Below are 15,545 nucleotides of genomic sequence, written 5' to 3' on the forward strand. Positions count from 1 at the left end.
ATTTCCCTCTTTTCCTTTCTTTCCATCTCTTTCTTTCAATTTTCTTTCTTTTACTTCCTTCTACCCAGCCCAAAGCAAAGATTTTTAAGCAATGATCTTGTTCAAAGTACGGAAGCCGGCTCCAAAACCAACCAGATCTAACCTTGCTTCAGTTTTAAAACCTTGCTTGAGGGAGCCAGAATCCCTTTACTTAAATAACTTAATTTTCAAGCAGTATGAATCATGCAGCAACTGTACAAGCTCTGGCTAGAATATATTGTACATATGTTTGTTCTTTAGGCAGTAAGAAGAGAATACAGAACTGGAGGTCATGTGAGTTACAACTACTTTGGGGGATTTTTTTTTTTTAGACATTCCTTCTAACAAATACAGTTTAAATGGGTTTGTTTATATGGCGTGGAATTGGAAAGGCCCAAACTAACCAGGCTTCACACAATATGGCCTTCTTCCAAATTAATCTAAAATATTTTAATCCCTCTGGAGTTTCTTTATCCTCTGCATCTGTGCTATAGTGGAGACACATTTTTAACATTTCTTTGAGGAAAATTACCTTTCTTTCCCTCCAACTGTACTCAGCAAGGTCAATGGAGCACTGTTATATGCTATTTAAACATCTGAGATTCATCATATATCTGCACAACAGAAAGAATCATCATAAAAGGTCTAATGAATCCCGACTGCTAGCCAAGCAAGGGAGTCCCCTTATGGATACCGGGTATTAGAAACAAAGAATACATGCAAAATACAGTTTTTACACTTTAGCTTTATACAATTAAGAATTAAACTGCCCCTTAAGAAGGGGACAGAGAATATTTGTGACCCCCAGAACAATTCTGGCAAATCAAACTCTGAGCCAAATTCTGAACTCATTGCATGGGCCAAGATGGCTCCTGGGAGTTAGGGGCCTGCTCGCTCTGTGGGACCAGACGGGGCCTGACAGGGAGCCTGGAGGGGCTTCTCACTCCTGGGGAGGGAGATGCTCTAGTCGTGGTCAGGCTCCAGAGCTGGCTATCTCAGGCTCTGGCTGGGTGCCTGTACTTGGTTTTAAGGCCTTTTTGTTTTCTAGTTCAGTAGCAGTTTTATGGGACTGAACTCGTTTTACTACCCAGGAACTGAAATACCAAGGGAGGCCTAGGTGGTGGGTTTTTTTCTGTTTCAATTTTTATAAAATTATTTTCCAGGTATTTCAAGAGCCAGTGCTCCTCCTTCAGCTGCCTGTAGTTCCAGTCAGTTTGAAATTGCCACAGGGAGCAGATACAACTCTGATCTTTTGGAAGTTTTATCTGGAAAACTGTTGTAGGGGGCATTTTTGTCTGAAATACTGTTATATAACTGTTATACTGTTATAAATTACACCAGGGCTGGTTTAATACCAGAGTTTATTCTAGACTCATTCTTCCTTTGAATACTGCTAGGTCATGAAGTTCAGATAGCTTTAATGAAGTTCAAATAAGCTTTTGAACCTCTGAAGGAAAAATGATATGTTGAAGGGCTCTGTTTTGTGAAGGCACAGGGTTTTACCAGGGGTTTTTTTCTCATCACTGAAGTCCTGCAGGGACTGCAGAGAAACGAGCTGCTTTGCCAACCTGCTCCAGGTTGGTCTTGGCCTTCCCCTTAATCCTAGTGTGCTCTGCTTTTCCCAACTGTAACGTGCAGGTAACTGTGCTTGTCTCCTGCACAAGGGGCTGCAGGGCATGGGTTGTGGGGTGGCATGCCGGCATAATGATGGTCTAAATGAAGTCATCCACTAAGATCAATCACCCCAGGCTGTCCCTGCTTTTGAATGAAGAACCATATCTACCCCAAAGACACTTTCCCTGTCTTTTCATGTAGGCAGAGGTATTTTGGGATCATTGCAAGCCATACAGTAATGGAATAAATTCCAAGTGCAGCAGGAGACCACATCGGAGGAAAAACTCATTAAGTGCCAAGGGCATTTCTTTTACTTTTCTTACTGGGACTGGAAAATATTCCCTAAATAATACATCTGGATGTAGAGGAGTAGAGAGGGAAAAGATGAAAAACAATCCTTTAAATTCAGTAGGAGCCTACTTTAATGGCTTGTTTAATCTGCCAGCTGGCACAGCGTTGACTTCTTGCTACACATACTTTAAGGAGACCTATGTAGTTCTTGGAACCAAGTTCATATTAAGTTGTAGAAACTTAAATATTAATAAATTGGCAGGACTGCTTCTTGGTACTTAATAGAAATCGAGAAACTGCTTAGTCATCTCCAGAGATATTTCTGTCTCCTTTTTAATGCGAATACCAAAATAATATGGACTTAAAGCAGTAGAAAAGGTAGTAAAAATTCAGATCTGTTCCTGATACATGCCCTGTCTGAAGTATGTACACATCCTTCAGACTTTGCAATCATATGTATTCTCTATACAACACTGCTTTGGGCAGAGTTTTTCTAATGTCATTTGTGACACCATTTTGTTTGAAAGAAGTACACTATGAGTTTGCTGCTTCTTCAACGCTCCTTGGCCAGGAGAAGAACTGGTGCCGTTTTTATGTGTTTTTTTTTATTTGGGGTGTCTTGCAACAATCACTTAATAGTTGCTTTAGGGTATATTGCACATGTATTTTATATGACTGTAAGTGTTCATGCTTTTGTTTTTTACCTGGATTTGTGTGAAGGTATATGGGTGCAACCAAGTACAAACTGGAAGTGCAGTGTCAGCTATATAACTAACATTTATACTTTCAGTTCCTAAAAACGTTAGGCTACATCAAGAAGCACGTCTTCTGTTTTCAATTACTTTCAGCATTGGAAAAGCAAAGGAGAAAAGATTTAACTGCAGACCAACCTGTCTTTTATATTTAGGGAATCCTTTAATAATATCTTAAGTGACACTTGTCAGTATTTACAAGTTGTAAAGGTTTTATTTGGTCTAGGTAAGCACTGAAAAATCTGACTAGTTTACTCAAGTTTATTTATGAATTTCAGATCTGGCTTTTATTTCCTTTGTTCACCTTAAGAGTGCAAGCTATTTTCAGGATTTTTATCTGGGGGTATGGATTGTAAAATTTCTCCAAGTTTGCAAGCATTATGATCTGGGATTTTAGTTTGATCTTTCTCTGTACATCTTTTCCAGAGTCCATTTCTTTTTTTCAAACCTCTTTTCCCATTTTTGCCTCTGCTCCCTTTCTTTCCTAATGCTTTTTTCCACTTATTTAATAACGTATCTTTGGAGAGGTTGTCTCCCTAGTTGTACTCCACTCCTGTAGAGCCACCAGATCTGCCGAGTTGTGAAGCATCACCATCAGGAGGCCTCGGTGCACACATGCCAGTCACAAATGCAATTATTTCTGCTTTATTTATTTTGAAGAAGGTGTAAGATTTGAAGGCTGAGTTCAACATTTTTTTTTCTAGCTAGCCCATAACTAAAGATGACGTGATTGAGTTATGAAAAACAGTTTGCTTAGTAAACATAGGCTGCTTTCCTATTTGAGGAGCATTTACAAACAGATTAGAAGTTGTCCTCCCTTCCCTCCCCTTCCACCTTTGTATTTCTGGTTTTGGCCAGCACTTTGTACACATACAACCCTACTCTGTGGGTTGACTGTGAAAAACGTGCTTCATGTGCCTTTGGTGCCCAGAATTTAGACTGTGACTAGCCATGTGTTCTCTGTGTCTCATTCTGAGCTGGGTGGACCTAACATGGCAACAAGGGAGGCTGGAGGAGACCCCACAGGAGTTTTTGATCCTTACAGAAGAGGACTTAGGAAAAGGTAGCAGATGATGTGCAGTACAGAGATTTTTTTTTTTCCATTTATTTTTTGAAGGGAAATTAAACATTTTCATTTCTGGACCACACAGATATTGTCTGAGGCACTGTTCCTAAAAAAGTTAAACAACTGCAAAATTTATTGGCTTGATACAGTGCTCAAGCATAACTTTCCTTTGTCAAATTAATACAAAGTAAGTATGTATGTCTGTGTGCTCTCAATACTAAGTGCACAGGATACTGTCAGGTCTCACTTGTCATGTTTAATTGACTCTGAGCCAGGCTCTGTTGAAAGTTTTGGTGATGCTGTTGCCCTGCAGGGTGAAGCAATGCACAGTCACATACAACATTACCAATGTACCCATGTACTGCTGTCGTGGTATTTGCTGGCAATAAGTGTTTGCACCTGAATGTCTAGATAGCAGTCAGATTATTGTCAAGACTCTCTGTGTGAGTCTCATGAGGGGAGCTGGCAATACCGTAATCTTGCTGTGTCAGGTTTTACGCTGGCTCATGTGCAGCATGCAAGTGTGTTGTCTTGCTTATTGCTTTTGTTGTAACAAAGGCTCATTGCTGTTGGGTCTTCTGGTTTGGTGACATTGTTGTGTTAGTGTTTCCTTGCTTTCAGCTAAACTCAGCATAAAGTGGGGTCTATGATGTAAACTTCAAATATGGAAAATAGTTTGAGAAGCATCTATTTTGTTGTACCCTGTTTGAGTTGTCCTGTTGAAAGGCTTTATATTGTTGCTGTCCTGCTTTAGCTCTTTAAAGCTGGCACTGACCTCATGCTTCAATTTTGAACCAAAATCACACAGAATTGCTGCTCATTAGAGATAAATTGATAGAGCTACTTGGCAGGAAACAATCTGGGTTTCATTGGTAAAGATGACTTTAAAAGTGTGAGGTAGAAAAGTCCAGTAGAAATTTCTGCATCTAGGTTCATTCCTGGTAGAATTCCACAGATTTCCATGATGCTCTGTAATTGAGTAAGTGGACTTAGAGCTGCAATGTATCTATCACGGTGACATGCATTGTGTCTGTGCAAAGTAAGTGTACAGATACTGGGAGGGAAGATGAATTCATTAAAGTTCAAGAGCAACAGGCAAGATCTTGAAAATTTATCATTCATTTCTTCTGAGGAACTGGTTGGATTCAAAATGCTTAGTGTCTCTTAGGGCACAACTAGTAAGATCAGCAAACTGAAGAACTTTAGGGGTGTGTTTTCAGAGCATTTCTTTTATCTTTAGAAATGCAGGGATGATGACTAAAACTTAGTGTTGTTGCTTATTGCTGGTTCAAAATAGAGCAAGTGAGACCCCTTAACTCTCATTAGAGTTTATGATGCTCAGCGCTAGGCAGAGCTGGATCCTAGGGCTGCGTGTTTTAACAGGAAAAGAAAAAGGGTTGAAAATACAAAAACGAAGCCACAGTAAGCTGGCTTCATTGTATCTCCATATTATTTTCTATTACTTTTTTATGACTATGTAGCTTAATATATCATGGTTTTGTATTTTGAAATGCGTTCCTGAAAACATGTGGAGTTTGAAGTCTGGCTGAGTGAATGTTGCTGTTGGAACCTTACCTTAGACTTGCTTGAACATTTTATTATTTTTAGCGGCATTACCTTAGCTTTTTAATTCAGGACCTGAGAGATGCAGAGAAAGAGTGTGAATAAAGTGCTGAAACATTCATAAAACCTGCTTGGACACAAATAAGTTCAGACAACATGTTGTTGAAATATTGCATGGGAGCATGAAGGTCAGCAGGGGTGGTGCAAGGGTTGGACAAGAGGGGAGCACTAAATGAGAGGGATGGGAGCAGAGTAGAGGAAGTCAGGAAGACAGAGGGGCAGATGCTTCCCAGCCTTACTGGTCACTGGCCCTGATCAGCTCCTTGCCTGGAGGGGAAAACCCTTCTTTCTAGCGGGGAGGCAAGTATGAAGAGCTGCACTGCTACTGCTGGCTTCCTGGCGAGTTCTGGTGCAGAAGAAATGCTCGTGCACTTGGACAGAGCAACATCTTCCCTGGCTGATGCCTGCTTTGCTCCTAGCCCAGATCCTCTGCCTATTGCCAGAGCTGTGACTGCTGCTCCCAGTGTGAATGTCTGCCTGCCATGATGGATACCAGACCACCGTGTCTTGTGTTACTCCTGCCTGCATCATTGGGTGACTAACTTCACTAGGCAAGAGCCCCCAGCATGCTTTCTGATCCCGTGGCTTGTCCTGCTTCACTGTGGTGGTGTCTCGTCACGTGGGCTCATTGTGGCTTTGCACATCAAGAAGGGACTAACAGCATCACAGTGATTAGCAGTCAGTGCATGGTTATCAGCTCCTATGGGCATTTCTGTCCCGAGCTACATCTCCACTGCACCTAGCTCCAGTTCAGGGTCAGGCTCTGCTCCTCTCCCAGATGCTTTCTGTCCTGGCTGACACTTGTGTTGCTACATGTCTCCCCTGATGCATGCTCCACTGGGCATGCTTGCAGCTATGCCATTTCCCTCAGAGAGGCAGCAGGCAGTGGGACTAGGGCACATGGTGCATCTGTGATGTCTGCCAGCTGAGCTCCCCCTCCAGAGGACTTGAAGTTAGATGAGAGAGCATTGACAACAATAAGTAATTTTTCCTTTCCCTGTGCCTTTAAAGGCACAAATTGAATGGATATAATGTGGCAGTTTTATTTGCGTAGGCCAGAAGCTGAAGACTGTCTTTTCCATAGCCATGGCAGCTTCTTCTGCTTGTGTGATATTCTTTCCCATGCTCTGATTTTTCGCTAATAGATATCAATGGGAGAGTTGGTGTAGGGCAAGAGGAAATGCATTCTCCTCTTTAATATGCGTCGGTTGTCTGAGCTGGACTTAACCTGTTTTTTAGTGATGTTTGTCTGTTCTCTGCTATTATTAAGAAACAAATAGCTCCTGACCAGAAGGTGTTGGTATGGGCACTTGTTTTCTGCTCTTAGAGATTTCAGCAAGAGATGGAGCTGGCCATCAGCTGGAGCATTGCCACAAGTTTCAACAGTCAGGCCACAGATTTGCAGCAAAGCATGCAGGAGGACTTAAATGCATGATGTCGGCATTCCCGTGATTAGATTAATGTGATGAAGCTGAAGGTCTTCGCTGGTAGAAGCAGATAAAAGACAAGGGTAACTGGTGAATGGTATCACATGAGTCTGCATGCCAGTGTTTGAATGCAGAGAAAAAGTGAATGCAAGTCAGAACTCATTTTGGGACTAAGCACTTTTTCAAACTCTTTTGTAGACTATGAAATCACTTTGATTTCAGTGTGTTTTGTCCTTTGAGATGGGGGCCTCATTGTCATTACCTAGGATATATTCACTTATGATTACACAGTAGTAAGGGGCAATATAATTTTCAGCTGCCCTTTGTATCTGCAGCAAAGGCTAAATATTTCCTCAGTGATAATGATATGAGTAAAAATAATTTTTCCCACAATTAAGCACTGCAAGAGTAAAAAAATTCTGCCTTTACGTGTGTGTGCACAAAAGTATGAGAGGACGAAGTAGCCTATATTGGCATAATCTGAGATCATACCAGTTTCTGACATGCAGGGTGAGCTCACTGATCTTTTGTAGTGTACATTAGATGAATTTGACCTGTGAGGGTGGAATCCAGCCCTGACTGAAGGCTCTGGGAAGTCTGCCAGGGATTCCAACAGGACCAGGATTTCAACTGTAGTCTGTATATGAGTAATATTTCAGTATCTTCTGATCTTTGGGGACAACATATTTGAAATACTTCAGAGGACACTTGAAGGGGAGAGTCAAGGGTCAATCCTCCTAACATGAGAACCAGTGTCTGTGCCAGCAGCTTCCAGCTATGTCTTGTTTCTTCCTTTGTCTGCTAATGGGAAGTGATAGACAAATGTCACTGAGATCCGGGGTGGGACCAGTATACACAAATCCAAATGTCAAGACAAAGCTCTGCCTGGCCCTTATGTCAATGTGCAGTAGGAGAAAGATGAGGGAGGAGTGGAAATGGCATACCTGCACTCAGCCTGCCCAAGGGAATAAAGACAAATGGAGACTTTCCATTGCAACTGACTGGCTCTGAGATGATAGGTCCTACTGCTGCATGCTTAGAAGTGTATTGCAGCGTTGGCAGCAGCATGCTAGATGTTTGCTAACGCCTCTGGGATGGTGCAGCTCTGTAATGCTCCTTCCCCAGAGCTGATTTAGATAATGGATGTGAGAGATGGACCTGAACAAGTATTTAAAGCCATGGATCTTTCAGTTGCAGACCCAAGGAGTGAAATCTGTGGCAGGGACAATGTCCTATGAAAAGCTCCCTGTCAAAGCTTTCACGTGGTTCATGCTGCAGCAGCAGGAGGGCAGCACAGGGCCTGGCACCTGCAAGGACATATGTGGTACTCACTGTGGTAACCTATGCTGTAGCCAGGGTGGGTGAAACCTGTTCAGCACCTCTTTGAATCAAGGGCCTGAACCATGGTGTGGTCCTGTGGGCCATCAGTAATCTGCAGAGCACCAAATGGGATTCTCTATTCTACATAATCACTACATAGTTTTGCTCAGGATGCCACAGAGGTGTTAACTAATAAGTTAATCAGGTTTAAAAATGCCCCACCAATGTACATAAACTTTTTTTACTCCTGTGAAAGATGAGATTGAGAAATGTACCTTACGCCACAAGCAGAGATTTTAACAGATGGGTTTTTTGACTTCCTTGTTGAAATTCTAGGTAATTCTCTGCCTCCTTTTCAAAGAGACGTGATTTGGACATACACATGTAGATGGAAGTGAAGTGTTCTGAGAACAAAAATTGGGACTGAGAAACCTCCAAAGTTTGATTTTCTGATGCTAAGTATGAACCGCACTTGGTTGGTTTGCCATTGATGAATTTTCCTTGGAAGTCCTAAGAAGCATGGTCAGATGGAACAAGGCTAGATTGGAATAAAACCGTGTGTTCACATGACCTGATACATTTATTTTGCCTTGAGTCCCAAATGAGCTATTCTGTTTGGGAAGGAATAAAGCTGCTTGATAATGAGTATGTGTGTATGTGTATATATATATATATGTATAAGAGTTCATTATCTGCAGTCAACATGAATACTTGGCCAAGCTTATGGTAATAATTGCAGATGTGGTTTTATATGAAAGGAACATTAAAAATGAATTTATGGAGGAAAGAAGATCCTCTTTAAACGTAAGCCTTACTATTGGTAATATATGATTGCCAGTGATATCCAACATCTCAGATTAAAGAAAGAGTATGCATGAGGTGTGACAAAGGACAAATCAATCCATTGAACTCCACCTTTTGACTTCAATGAAGTTGTGCCTGTTTCTGAAAGATCTGAGTGGCACTGAATGCTTCTAATGCAGAATTAAAAGGGGAGCGAGGAAAATAATTTTCAAATGTTTTCTGAGAGATTTTCATAGAAAACAGATTTATTTGTTTTGACTGAAGATAGATTAAGGAACTCTAATTCTCCCAGATATTGCAGTAGAATGCTTGTCATACCTGCATTTTGTGGGTGCCAGATTAAACAAGTCACACTTAGACAATAAGTGTTGCTTGCAGAGTTGCTCTCAGCTGCAAAAGGGGCAATGAAGAGGTTCTGTTTTCACTTCTGAGGGGGAGGAGGTAGAAAGAAAGGACAATGGTAGTCCTAGGGCTACAGTGGATGCCATGGCACGTAGCCAGCTGGAGCAAAATATTCTTTGTGCTTCTCACTGACCAGTCCTTTACTGACATTTGAAAGGTCTATATTTCCACATTGAGGCTTTGGGAGAACTGAAGTGGAGACAGATGGGAAAATGGGACGTTTGGATTAATGGGCTTACAACTCGCAGAGCTGACTGTAGTATCAGTTTATGTCAAGCTTTAATGAGATTTGATCCTTTTTGTGGGAGTATTAAAAAAACAAAAAAAAAGGAGGGCAATGACAGAATAACTTAGGTCTTGTGTTACCACCTGATCCTGCAGTGAGGACAGATCAGAAGTCAGAGGTCCATCTGCATGCATGTAGAAAACCTTTGCGTAGTTGGACTTGGAAGCCTTCCTTTTACTGTGCCTCTGTAGGAAAGGTTCAGAAAGATCACCTTTGTTCAGCCCTTCTCTGCAGCAGACGTTTCTATTTGTAGGATACGGCTTTTTTAGTACTGATGTTACAGTTACATTTAGTGGCTGGGACTGAACCAGGGGTCTGGTTATACTTTAGCCTTCTGCAAATGCACAGTGAGAAGAATTTACAATTGGTGGAGATAACATAAGGACTAAGAGGCACAATATTGACTGAGGTTCGGTCCCTAAGGCCACACAGTAAATCAGAGGTAGAAACAAGCAGGAGTACCCTAGTTGCTGGGTTCACCCGAATGCTAGGCGCTGGGCCATGATATCTCATTGGCCTCCTTGTTCTGCGTTATTTGAGTTCTCCTGGAAATCCTGAAGCTATTTCTCTTCGTGCTGTTCTTGCCTCCTGCTGCTTAGGATGAGGGAGGGAGGGAAGGAAAGACTAGGAACTGGTCATGGTTTCTTTCATGAAGAAACCTGGTATTGTCCTTTTAACTACTTTAGCATTTTTCTGTGCTTCCTGTGAGTCCTAAAATTTCTACCAGCTCCCACAGAACAGGGGTCCTATAACAGTGCAGGATGGGTCTGTGCTGGTACCTCACTTCAGTCACCAGCGTGAGACGCTTGCTGGGCTAAGGAAGGGGAGCTACCTGGTGCACAGTGCATGCGGATGTCTTTAACGAGATAAGAAAGGAATTTAGCAGAAAATCTCTCTTGTTACAAAGAAACCAAAGGCCGAATCCCCTTGCTCCCCTTCAGCCCTCATTCTTTAATGACGAGTAGGCCAAACTGCTGAGAAGGGGTCTGGCAAGAGCTCTGATCCATGCTCTCTTGCATGGGGAGTCATCAGAAATTGCAATCTGCCTAGCAGTTGTCTGCGTGAAGCTTGCCCTGGGCATTCACGACACCGGGGCAGTGAGCAATCCCACGTGAAGGAAACAGGCATGACTTTCAGGGTCTTTGGGCCTGAAGGTCACCAAGAGGAAATCTGCAATTGTTTCATTGTACTGGGAGGGATGCAAGATGGCGTGTGCTCGCACAAATGCTGTCACCAGACGTGGCCAGTGTAGAGCCCTGTGCAATACACAGCTGTGCTATATTAGGGAATATGCTCTGCCTGAAGTTTCTTGGCTCAACTAAGTTGAAGCTGGTGCAGAGACTCAGCATAAACATTGCAGTCTGGGAGCTCATACAGTGTAATGGAAAAGTGACTAGCAGGTCTTGAAAGACAGATATTTTTGTTTCTGAAAGACCTGAGTAGTAGTTTGCATTTTCACTTGCATGTTACCAGTCTAGCTCATCTGTTTTTTTAAGGCCCCCTGGGTACTGAGTTGTCTCTGAAATCAGTGCTGGAAATAGGGTGAGGACAGTATTAAACCTGAGCCAGAGCAAGAGGTTATTTTGCTCTCCATACAGATGGATACAGATTATAGAGATACGTGGTTGTGTGTGTATTTCTACCTAGCCAATTTATTGTTTGCTTTCAAAGAGCATATTCCAGTTAATTGCTGTTAAAATATTTTGTCATATATTTACAATTACTGTGCATTCCTATGATTCTTCACCCTGATGAAAGCTGAAAGACGACAAAATTTTAAACTCTCATGGGATGAGACATAAAGAGGAGTGGGATTTGCATGGATGTGTTTTGTACCAGGAGGGATTAAATGTGGCTGTCTTTGAAGGAAGCACTTTTTAGCAAGACAATGAAAAACTCAACAAATTTTAGTAATAAGCCAATCAACTGAAGATCAAAGGCATTATGTGAAGTGCAGAGATGAAAACGAGAGAGACTGGTACTGCTTTCAAAATGAAGAGTGTTTTTGTGGGGAGATAGTATTTGCAGGGCACATTACTGTGGGTCTGATTCAAGTAATGTGGCAATGCTGGTAAATGTTGTAGGTAAGTTACTTTGCTTATCTGTCTTCTTTTAGTCTTAGTATGTCTTCAGGAAGACCACAGGGTTCATCAGATGTCCTGTGATCTAAAGGTTCAGTCTCAGAATCAAAAGAGGTAGGGACCCTGAGAAGACCCTTGTATGTGAGGCTGTGGAAAATCTGAGGTCCTCAGCAAGAATTATCTTCAGTAGTTTCTGAGAGGTATTTAAAAAAAAAAAAAAAAAAAAAAAAGGCAAGCAAGGTCAAAGATCTTTGTAATATTCTTCCATAGGTCCCTCTTCTGAGTCTGGTGGTAGAAAACTCCTGAGAGTTTGCTTCAGAGTCTTTCAGTATTATTTCAGTTGTGTAAAGGTTGAAAAGATGCTGAGGGTCTTGTTTTAAGGTAGGAGCAACAGAATGATAATTTTTGTGGTGTACCCTTTCACAGTGTAAGAGTAACCCATACTCTAGTAATTTGTATACATGTGTGGATGTCAGGGGAATGGAACTGATTAAATAGTTTGACATCTACTTCTATTTGCTAAAAAAATTATAAATTTCTGCTTCTTTAAAATTTATTGATGACTTCTCATTGAATTAGGTGAGAAGCATACCTGGAAATAATTCAGAGAAAAAAAAAAAGAGATATCAAAACATTTTCTATCATACTTTGAAAACCAAAATTTTTATATTTAAAATAAAATGAAAGAATGTTTTCTTTTTTTTTTTTTTGAGGTTGAATGAAACATTACTCTTGATTTGAAACAGTTTTCTTAATGACAGTTTTCCTCTTTTCAGAAAAATGCAACTTTTTTGGTGTGACACCAAATTATTAAAAAAGTGTAACAGAAAAAAAGAAAGGTGCAATCGAAGAGTAAAAAAAAATTTTTTTTTGCACACCTGGGAAGGTAACACAGAGAGACATTTTCACATTTGGTTCTGAAGGCAGGCCCTGGAGTGGAGGTGGGTGGAGTGTTACATTTTGGCCCAGGATGTTTTCACTCATGAACAATTTTCATTTTAAAAAAAGTAGCATCAAAATGTGCATGCTCCCAAAAATGGCTTGTAGAAAATACTTCAAATAATTGGTACCTTCACCTATAAGCAAAGCAATTTTCAAATCTTCTGAGAGGCAAGAACACTCAAAGAAACTCTCTTTTTGTAGAAATAGGAAACATTTTTAGAGAGATTGATGAAGTTATTTTCTAGTAGTTTTCAGAGGCTGAAAGATAAGAACCCTTTCGGGGAAGACAGTAAACAGCACTGAATAGTTGACTTCTTCAAGTGGACCTTCTAGGTGATGACTCATTTTCATGCACTGATATGGCTTTGCTAACTAAAGGTTGTACTGTTGACCTGACCCCCATTTCCCAAGTGACTTCCTCATTTTTGAAAAAGGGATTTGACTTGCAAGTCATCTGAATGCCATGAAGTGGCTGGACCTCAGCTCTTTTAGAGGAGACGCTATACTCTAATAAAGCCTAGATACCCTCCCGAGATGTCTATCCATCTGAACTTCACTGAACAACAGAAAAGCACCCTGTAGATGAAGACAGGTTGTTGCATCAGGGAACTTCTCGTAACTGCTGTGTAATCTCTCCTATGTTCCTGGGAAGGAAGGGGGGGAGGAAGAACAGAAATAGTTCTGGGTTGTTGTTCTCATCCTCCTCAGCTTTCCTCATGAGGAAGACAGCTTGAGCTTTTGGAGATGAGAGATGGTGCTGAGGCCCATGTAGGAGGGGAAAGGGTAGAGGTATTGGCCGGGACGTTTGGAAAGGGGATGGGGAAAATGTGGGTGCACAGAGTCTGGAGCTGGGGGGTGGGAAGGAAGGTATCTTAGTCAGGAGATGTGGAGAGAGGGATGTACCTGGCTGTGTAAGAAGTGATGAAGGTGCAAATAAATCAGATGTCAAAGAGTGTCTGCTATGGGGAGGTAGAGTGGGGAGAAAAAAACCTTTGGGATTCTCAGTTTTAGCACACAAGGTGTCAGCCTAACAGTCAGCTCTTTATATTTTAAATCCCTGATGGTGACTGTGCTCCACAGACTAAATACTGCTACCTGGTGCAGTCTTAGTTCCTGCGGACACTGTCATCTGCCCTCTGTACACAGAAGCCCAGCATGCTGCTTCAAACTTGCTCTCTGTAGTGTACCATTCCTCCTTTGATCATCGTCTCCCAGCTGGGGGGAACCACATCAGTCCTGCAACTCAGGGCCCTCTAGCAAAGGAACTGAGGCAGGATTTAGCTGCACACGTAGGCTGAGATGAAAACACTTCTCAGGAGAAAACAGCAGGTTTGCTGTTCTGTGTTCTTCAAGGGGTTCATAGTGGTAAGAATAAAGACAGGATTTGAAAAAATGTCTTGTTACAACTTGCTTTTTATATATATCGTCTAATTGTGCATTAAAAAAAAAGCAGCATTAGATTTGCAAAGTTAACTTTCCCTTTGAACCTCCACAAAACAACCCCAGCCAGCCAAACACGAAGAAAGTCACAACAACAACAAAAATTTAAATCATTTTAAATCCCCCAATCCAGGAACAAATCAGAAAGAAAAACACCCCCCAGGAAAAGTAAACTAATAAAATAACCTTCGCAAAACCCCTGCCCTCAGCAGTGTTTTAATACAAAGAAGGGGGCAGAAAAAGCCACGGATTCCCTTAAGTCATGAGAGGCTTTGCTATTGCCAGTGATTTTACAGGGAGGGCACTTGGACGCTGCACCAGTGGGCAGGAATATAAAGCCGCGAGACAGATCTACATCTGCAAACAGAGCACTTCAAATAATTTACAAATGCACCTTGGCTTTGTTTTCCTTAAACGGCAAGCAGTTCATAAGCCACCTTTGAAAAATCTCAGTTTGCCTCTGCACGCTGGCTTTCTCTGCGGTGTAAATGGCTGGTCTTGTACTAACGGGCTGGAAAACGTTTTGTGGGGGGGACGTGGGGGGGTGGAAATCCTGGGAGTGCAGCGCCTAGGCTAGGATTGCAGAGGAAGCTGAGGCCTCCAGCCCTGCACAGGAAGCAATCTTAGAGCAGGCCTTAAATGCCAGATTCCAGGCAGAGTTTAACTAACCACTGACAGCTCTGTAAACAAAGCAGGGACAAAAAGAGAACAGCTTTCCCTTTTCTGGTAGTCATTTTTGGTTTGGGGGCTGCAGGGGAATTCTGTAATACTCGGCTTGATGGGATATAAACCAAGGCTGGAAAGGCTTTGTATATGAAGAACTGTAAAGGGGAAAATATTTCATGGACTAAATCATAAAGAAGAAGGTAGGGCACAGGAAAACGCGTGGATTAAACTACAAAAAAAATATTGCTGCTTCTGGTTCTTTGAGTAGGATTTATACATAGTTTGGCTCCTCCTGGGTGGTATTTAAAAGCTGCGGCTTATTTTCCTTCTCTTCTTTTTTCCTTTTCTCCTCTTTTCTCTTTTCCTTCTTTTTTCATTTTCTTTTCCCTTTTTTTGAAGGGGGGGTGGGAACGGACAGACAAGAACTAACCTTTGTAAAACTTAATTATCTGTGCAACTAAAGAAAATAAGAAAGCTCTTGTAAAGCGTTTTTGCTCCTTCCAGTAAAAATTGGAAGCTTAAAGTTAAAATCCTGCTCAACTGTTGCTTTTGTTTGTAGAAAAGACCTGTGACGTTACAAATAGCTAGTCTGCGGCTAGCAGATGTATACAGTCCTTACTTAAAGCATGTTGATTTAGTTTTAGCTAGGAAACTAAATGCAGGCATGGGCTATGTTTATCCTACAAGGCATTTCACTAATTTTGTTTATCTCAACAATACTGAGGAAGCTAAATTTTTTGATGGAAAAAGAAAATAGTTACAGTGAAGTTAAGAAAGCAAAACAAAACTAAATGGACTCGGTTAAACACATCC

At 41.5% G+C, this 15,545-nt stretch overlaps 1 protein-coding gene across 10 annotated transcripts in view; it reads left to right on the forward strand.

The window, feature by feature from the left end:
- The window catches only part of CALD1 (caldesmon 1), a 198,696-nt gene that overhangs the window by 86,581 nt on the left and 96,570 nt on the right, over positions 1–15,545 (forward strand). Inside the window, exon 1 of one of the 10 annotated variants that reach the window (XM_075051282.1) lies at positions 14,704–14,932. The exons of the other annotated variants lie outside the window; for them this stretch is intronic. The gene's annotated coding sequence lies outside the window, so the exon portion shown is untranslated. Of the gene's footprint in view, positions 1–14,703; positions 14,933–15,545 lie in introns of those variants that run through there. 10 annotated transcript variants of the gene reach the window in all.

The sequence above is a fragment of the Buteo buteo genome, chromosome 19 (genome assembly GCF_964188355.1).
Source record: "Buteo buteo chromosome 19, bButBut1.hap1.1, whole genome shotgun sequence".
NCBI lineage: Eukaryota > Metazoa > Chordata > Aves > Accipitriformes > Accipitridae > Buteo > Buteo buteo.